General features: G+C 34.2%; 7 non-coding genes across 7 annotated transcripts; all 7 read right to left on the bottom strand.

Annotated features, from left to right (window-relative positions):
- Positions 1-375: 375 nt before the first annotated feature.
- Positions 376-484, bottom strand: LOC134247913 (U6 spliceosomal RNA). Its single transcript, XR_009987951.1, has one exon. It is a non-coding gene; the product is annotated as a U6 spliceosomal RNA (small nuclear RNA).
- A 1,173-nt stretch (positions 485-1,657) lies between these two features.
- Positions 1,658-1,821, bottom strand: LOC134247908 (U1 spliceosomal RNA). The gene has a single exon (XR_009987946.1). It is a non-coding gene; the product is annotated as a U1 spliceosomal RNA (small nuclear RNA).
- Positions 1,822-2,671: 850 nt separating this feature from the next.
- LOC134247914 (U6 spliceosomal RNA) lies at positions 2,672-2,780 on the bottom strand. Its single transcript, XR_009987952.1, has one exon. It is a non-coding gene; the product is annotated as a U6 spliceosomal RNA (small nuclear RNA).
- A 1,171-nt stretch (positions 2,781-3,951) lies between these two features.
- On the bottom strand, positions 3,952-4,115 carry LOC134247911 (U1 spliceosomal RNA). The gene has a single exon (XR_009987949.1). It is a non-coding gene; the product is annotated as a U1 spliceosomal RNA (small nuclear RNA).
- Positions 4,116-4,962: 847 nt separating this feature from the next.
- LOC134247909 (U6 spliceosomal RNA) lies at positions 4,963-5,071 on the bottom strand. Its single transcript, XR_009987947.1, has one exon. It is a non-coding gene; the product is annotated as a U6 spliceosomal RNA (small nuclear RNA).
- A 1,171-nt stretch (positions 5,072-6,242) lies between these two features.
- Positions 6,243-6,406, bottom strand: LOC134247912 (U1 spliceosomal RNA). The gene has a single exon (XR_009987950.1). It is a non-coding gene; the product is annotated as a U1 spliceosomal RNA (small nuclear RNA).
- An 837-nt stretch (positions 6,407-7,243) lies between these two features.
- LOC134247910 (U6 spliceosomal RNA) lies at positions 7,244-7,352 on the bottom strand. The gene has a single exon (XR_009987948.1). It is a non-coding gene; the product is annotated as a U6 spliceosomal RNA (small nuclear RNA).
- Positions 7,353-7,800: the final 448 nt, after the last annotated feature.

Below are 7,800 nucleotides of genomic sequence, written 5' to 3' on the forward strand. Positions count from 1 at the left end.
CCGTTTGAGTTAATTTTGTTGATCTCAGTGTCATTAATTAAAGAAAAATAACAATACAGGAAGAGTATATGGAATGCTGTACAAATTTGCGCGTCTTCCATTCGCATGCTTGCTTCAGAATCTTAGCGGCGAGTCCCAAAATGTTCGACCAATCAGATATCGCCCTCGTTCCAATTTCTTCCAATTTCCTTCCAATTTCGATCTCATTCTCTTTTATCGACCAAACGCCGCGTTTGGTTTCAAAGAATTGAAATAAAGTATAGCAAATTCCTTTTAAAGTCGAAATACAATCAAGAAAAGTGAAAAAAGTAAAAATAAATAAAATTTTAAAATATGTATTTTTTTTTTAAATTTCAGTGGAAAAATTAGAAAAAGAAAAATATGGAACGCTTCACGAATTTGCGTGTCATCCTTGCGCAGGGGCCATGCTAATCTTCTCTGTATCGTTCCAATTTTAATATATGTACTGCCGAAAAGCAAGTACAATGTAATAAAATAATTGTGGCATATAAATACAATGATTCGGAGAATATTATGAAATAGCCCTTTTTAATTTTTGCATACTGTAAACACCTGGAGAGACGATAATATTGCGTAACAAGAAAGGTAACTGCTACCTACATGTGTATGTGACATACACATGTGCACACGTGTATACTGTTAAAAAAAAAATCATAAAAGATAATTGTATAAAAAAATTAACGGGTTGAAAAAAATAATTTTTTAAGGGGAGGGGATGGGTGGAGTAGGGTCATTTTCATATTATTAATAACTTTAAAAAAATTAGTAATATTTGTAATGTTGTCATATTTCATATCAAGCAGTTTTGGCGAAATATGTATTTTATATGGTATACAACCAAGCAACACTCCGGTGCTCAAAAAATGGCCGTTGAGTGGGTATGTCACTATGCAGAATGGATAAGGGCTTTCACGACGCTAATTGTTGAAACAAATAAAAATATAAAACTAGAAAATTCACTAACCTTCCAATAATTTGTCTTCTAAGTTCTAGTGCAAATCAACTTGCAGAGAATTATTTTCCAACTTGAACGTAATCCAATGCACCACTAGCAAACACTGCTATATACGCTGTATAAAATTGATATCCACTTTGAAAATTCACAAAAATTCCAATCAATTCCTCACAATGAATATTGAAAATGCACACGAAAAATGGATTCACAGGCTTCTCTGACGACCGGATGACGATATCTACGCTTTTGTTGTTACGAACACAACGTCACAGTGGGCATTACGTAAACAATAGGTTACGGTCAAAGGGACATAACTCCTTCTAACTTGTGTCATGGTAAAAAACGTATTAAAGAAAATTGAACAACATAATGAATAAATAAATACACTTCTTTCAAAAAGTCAGTCAGAATTTAAAACACACACAATCCTCAACAGGAACAATTAAAAAAATAAAAGTAACAAAAAATATCAATGAAAAAATGAAATTAATGTAACTAAAAATCAAATTGATAAACAAATGAAATTGAAAGAAATAAAACAAACTGCATTAATAAAAAAGACATGTATCTGCATGCAGTAAATTAAAATCATGCATAAAAAATGATATATAAATTTGTGAATTATTAAATGAATACTGTTACAGGAGTGCATAGTTTTTCTCTTATTCTAAATTGATGTACCAGGGGTAAGCGCGAACGCAGACCCCCACACTTAAAAATTACGTGCCCGAGTCGCCCGCATTTGGGGCGATCGCAGGGTTCAGCCGATCCGGAGTGCAATGGAAAGGCCTCGCCCTGGAGGGACCCCCTACTTGATCAGGGTGCCCTCTGCACCAGGTAAGTATGATTAGTATAGTTAATGACAGGATTTAAAACAATGAAGCTGCGCAGAAATCAAGTGTTTAAGAGACAGAGTGCAGTCACATATGATCAATGTCTCACGGACGGGCCTAAATGGGCAGGATCACCAACCCAAATTACACCCTCCCCTTTACATTTTACCTCTGTGTCGTATTCCCAGGTTTTACTCACTCTCTAAAATCTTTCTTACACATACTCCGTTTTTCTAAATGCAACGTACAGTCAACGTTTTTCATTCGTATGGCCAGCGTTTATACCATCACCTGAATAAGTGTAACAGATTTTTTTTTTTTTCGTTTTAATTGTTTTAATTTAATTTTTGTTTTTCTAAGAAAAAAGAGTATTATTATAGGGAGAGAAGAAGATATCAAACAATAACCAAGATATGAATAATAAAACGAATTAACGCTATTATACACACCAGTGTACCCCCCCCCCCCCCCCCCCCCCCCCCCCCCCTCCGTTTGAGTTAATTTTGTTGATCTCAGTGTCATTAATTAAAGAAAAATAACAATACAGGAAGAGTATATGGAATGCTGTACAAATTTGCGCGTCTTCCATTCGCATGCTTGCTTCAGAATCTTAGCGGTGAGTCCCAAAATGTTCGACCAATCAGATATCGCCCTCGTTCCAATTTCTTCCAATTTCCTTCCAATTTCGATCTCATTCTCTTTTATCGACCAAACGCCGCGTTTGGTTTCAAAGAATTGAAATAAAGTATAGCAAATTCATTTTAAAGTCGAAATACAATCAAGAAAAGTGAAAAAAGTAAAAATAAATAAAATTTAAAAATATGTATCTTTTTTTAAATTTCAGTGGAAAAATTAGAAAAAGAAAAATATGGAACGCTTCACGAATTTGCGTGTCATCCTTGCGCAGGGGCCATGCTAATCTTCTCTGTATCGTTCCAATTTTAATATATGTACTGCCGAAAAGCAAGTACAATGTAATAAAATAATTGTGGCATATAAATACAATGATTCGGAGAATATTATGAAATAGCCCTTTTTAATTTTTGCATACTGTAAACACCTGGAGAGACGATAATATTGCGTAACAAGAAAGGTAACTGCTACCTACATGTGTATGTGACATACACATGTGCACACGTGTATACTGTTAAAAAAAATCATAAAAGATAATTGTATAAAAAAATTAACGGGTTGAAAAAAATAATTTTTTAAGGGGAGGGGATGGGTGGAGTAGGGTCATTTTCATATTATTAATAACTTTAAAAAAATTAGTAATATTTGTAATGTTGTCATATTTCATATCAAGCAGTTTTGGCGAAATATGTATTTTATATGGTATACAACCAAGCAACACTCCGGTGCTCAAAAAATGGCCGTTGAGTGGGTATGTCACTATGCAGAATGGATAAGGGCTTTCACGACGCTAATTGTTGAAACAAATAAAAATATAAAACTAGAAAATTCACTAACCTTCCAATAATTTGTCTTCTAAGTTCTAGTGCAAATCAACTTGCAGAGAATTATTTTCCAACTTGAACGTAATCCAATGCACCACTAGCAAACACTGCTATATACGCTGTATAAAATTGATATCCACTTTGAAAATTCACAAAAATTCCAATCAATTCCTCACAATGAATATTGAAAATGCACACGAAAAATGGATTCACAGGCTTCTCTGACGACCGGATGACGATATCTACGCTTTTGTTGTTACGAACACAACGTCACAGTGGGCATTACGTAAACAATAGGTTACGGTCAAAGGGACATAACTCCTTCTAACTTGTGTCATGGTAAAAAACGTATTAAAGAAAATTGAACAACATAATGAATAAATAAATACACTTCTTTCAAAAAGTCAGTCAGAATTTAAAACACACACAATCCTCAACAGGAACAATTAAAAAAATAAAAGTAACAAAAAATATCAATGAAAAAATGAAATTAATGTAACTAAAAATCAAATTGATAAACAAATGAAATTGAAAGAAATAAAACAAACTGCATTAATAAAAAAGACATGTATCTGCATGCAGTAAATTAAAATCATGCATAAAAAATGATATATAAATTTGTGAATTATTAAATGAATACTGTTACAGGAGTGCATAGTTTTTCTCTTATTCTAAATTGATGTACCAGGGGTAAGCGCGAACGCAGACCCCCACACTTAAAAATTACGTGCCCGAGTCGCCCGCATTTGGGGCGATCGCAGGGTTCAGCCGATCCGGAGTGCAATGGAAAGGCCTCGCCCTGGAGGGACCCCCTACTTGATCAGGGTGCCCTCTGCACCAGGTAAGTATGATTAGTATAGTTAATGACAGGATTTAAAACAATGAAGCTGCGCAGAAATCAAGTGTTTAAGAGACAGAGTGCAGTCACATATGATCAATGTCTCACGGACGGGCCTAAATGGGCAGGATCACCAACCCAAATTACACCCTCCCCTTTACATTTTACCTCTGTGTCGTATTCCCAGGTTTTACTCACTCTCTAAAATCTTTCTTACACATACTCCGTTTTTCTAAATGCAACGTACAGTCAACGTTTTTCATTCGTATGGCCAGCGTTTATACCATCACCTGAATAAGTGTAACAGATTTTTTTTTTTTTTTCGTTTTAATTGTTTTAATTTAATTTTTGTTTTTCTAAGAAAAAAGAGTATTAATATAGGGAGAGAAGAAGATATCAAACAATAACCAAGATATGAATAATAAAACGAATTAACGCTATTATACACACCAGTGTACCCCCCCCCCCCCCCCCCCCCCCCCCTCCGTTTGAGTTAATTTTGTTGATCTCAGTGTCATTAATTAAAGAAAAATAACAATACAGGAAGAGTATATGGAATGCTGTACAAATTTGCGCGTCTTCCATTCGCATGCTTGCTTCAGAATCTTAGCGGTGAGTCCCAAAATGTTCGACCAATCAGATATCGCCCTCGTTCCAATTTCTTCCAATTTCCTTCCAATTTCGATCTCATTCTCTTTTATCGACCAAACGCCGCGTTTGGTTTCAAAGAATTGAAATAAAGTATAGCAAATTCATTTTAAAGTCGAAATACAATCAAGAAAAGTGAAAAAAGTAAAAATAAATAAAATTTAAAAATATGTATCTTTTTTTAAATTTCAGTGGAAAAATTAGAAAAAGAAAAATATGGAACGCTTCACGAATTTGCGTGTCATCCTTGCGCAGGGGCCATGCTAATCTTCTCTGTATCGTTCCAATTTTAATATATGTACTGCCGAAAAGCAAGTACAATGTAATAAAATAATTGTGGCATATAAATACAATGATTCGGAGAATATTATGAAATAGCCCTTTTTAATTTTTGCATACTGTAAACACCTGGAGAGACGATAATATTGCGTAACAAGAAAGGTAACTGCTACCTACATGTGTATGTGACATACACATGTGCACACGTGTATACTGTTAAAAAAAATCATAAAAGATAATTGTATAAAAAAATTAACGGGTTGAAAAAAATAATTTTTTAAGGGGAGGGGATGGGTGGAGTAGGGTCATTTTCATATTATTAATAACTTTAAAAAAATTAGTAATATTTGTAATGTTGTCATATTTCATATCAAGCAGTTTTGGCGAAATATGTATTTTATATGGTATACAACCAAGCAACACTCCGGTGCTCAAAAAATGGCCGTTGAGTGGGTATGTCACTATGCAGAATGGATAAGGGCTTTCACGACGCTAATTGTTGAAACAAATAAAAATATAAAACTAGAAAATTCACTAACCTTCCAATAATTTGTCTTCTAAGTTCTAGTGCAAATCAACTTGCAGAGAATTATTTTCCAACTTGAACGTAATCCAATGCACCACTAGCAAACACTGCTATATACGCTGTATAAAATTGATATCCACTTTGAAAATTCACAAAAATTCCAATCAATTCCTCACAATGAATATTGAAAATGCACACGAAAAATGGATTCACAGGCTTCTCTGACGACCGGATGACGATATCTACGCTTTTGTTGTTACGAACACAACGTCACAGTGGGCATTACGTAAACAATAGGTTACGGTCAAAGGGACATAACTCCTTCTAACTTGTGTCATGGTAAAAAACGTATTAAAGAAAATTGAACAACATAATGAATAAATAAATACACTTCTTTCAAAAAGTCAGTCAGAATTTAAAACACACACAATCCTCAACAGGAACAATTAAAAAAATAAAAGTAACAAAAAATATCAATGAAAAAATGAAATTAATGTAACTAAAAATCAAATTGATAAACAAATGAAATTGAAAGAAATAAAACAAACTGCATTAATAAAAAAGACATGTATCTGCATGCAGTAAATTAAAATCATGCATAAAAAATGATATATAAATTTGTGAATTATTAAATGAATACTGTTACAGGAGTGCATAGTTTTTCTCTTATTCTAAATTGATGTACCAGGGGTAAGCGCGAACGCAGACCCCCACACTTAAAAATTACGTGCCCGAGTCGCCCGCATTTGGGGCGATCGCAGGGTTCAGCCGATCCGGAGTGCAATGGAAAGGCCTCGCCCTGGAGGGACCCCCTACTTGATCAGGGTGCCCTCTGCACCAGGTAAGTATGATTAGTATAGTTAATGACAGGATTTAAAACAATGAAGCTGCGCAGAAATCAAGTGTTTAAGAGACAGAGTGCAGTCACATATGATCAATGTCTCACGGACGGGCCTAAATGGGCAGGATCACCAACCCAAATTACACCCTCCCCTTTACATTTTACCTCTGTGTCGTATTCCCAGGTTTTACTCACTCTCTAAAATCTTTCTTACACATACTCCGTTTTTCTAAATGCAACGTACAGTCAACGTTTTTCATTCGTATGGCCAGCGTTTATACCATCACCTGAATAAGTGTAACAGATTTTTTTTTTTTTCGTTTTAATTGTTTTAATTTAATTTTTGTTTTTCTAAGAAAAAAGAGTATTAATATAGGGAGAGAAGAAGATATCAAACAATAACCAAGATATGAATAATAAAACGAATTAACGCTATTATACACACCAGTGTACCCCCCCCCCCCCCCCCCTCCGTTTGAGTTAATTTTGTTGATCTCAGTGTCATTAATTAAAGAAAAATAACAATACAGGAAGAGTATATGGAATGCTGTACAAATTTGCGCGTCTTCCATTCGCATGCTTGCTTCAGAATCTTAGCGGTGAGTCCCAAAATGTTCGACCAATCAGATATCGCCCTCGTTCCAATTTCTTCCAATTTCCTTCCAATTTCGATCTCATTCTCTTTTATCGACCAAACGCCGCGTTTGGTTTCAAAGAATTGAAATAAAGTATAGCAAATTCATTTTAAAGTCGAAATACAATCAAGAAAAGTGAAAAAAGTAAAAATAAATAAAATTTAAAAATATGTATTTTTTTTTAAATTTCAGTGGAAAAATTAGAAAAAGAAAAATATGGAACGCTTCACGAATTTGCGTGTCATCCTTGCGCAGGGGCCATGCTAATCTTCTCTGTATCGTTCCAATTTTAATATATGTACTGCCGAAAAGCAAGTACAATGTAATAAAATAATTGTGGCATATAAATACAATGATTCGGAGAATATTATGAAATAGCCCTTTTTAATTTTTGCATACTGTAAACACCTGGAGAGACGATAATATTGCGTAACAAGAAAGGTAACTGCTACCTACATGTGTATGTGACATACACATGTGCACACGTGTATACTGTTAAAAAAAAAATCATAAAAGATAATTGTATAAAAAAATTAACGGGTTGAAAAAAATAATTTTTTAAGGGGAGGGGATTATGTATTTTATATGGTATACAACCAAGCAACACTCCGGTGCTCAAAAAATGGCCGTTGAGTGGGTATGTCACTATGCAGAATGGATAAGGGCTTTCACGACGCTAATTGTTGAAACAAATAAAAATATAAAACTAGAAAATTCACTAACCTTCCAATAATTTGTCTTCTAAGTTCTAGTGCAAATCAACTTGC

The sequence above is a fragment of the Saccostrea cucullata genome, unplaced genomic scaffold, assembly GCF_032062105.1.
Source record: "Saccostrea cucullata isolate Sc308-1 unplaced genomic scaffold, CSIRO_AGI_Scuc_v1 ctg17300, whole genome shotgun sequence".
Taxonomy (NCBI): Eukaryota; Metazoa; Mollusca; class Bivalvia; order Ostreida; family Ostreidae; genus Saccostrea; species Saccostrea cuccullata.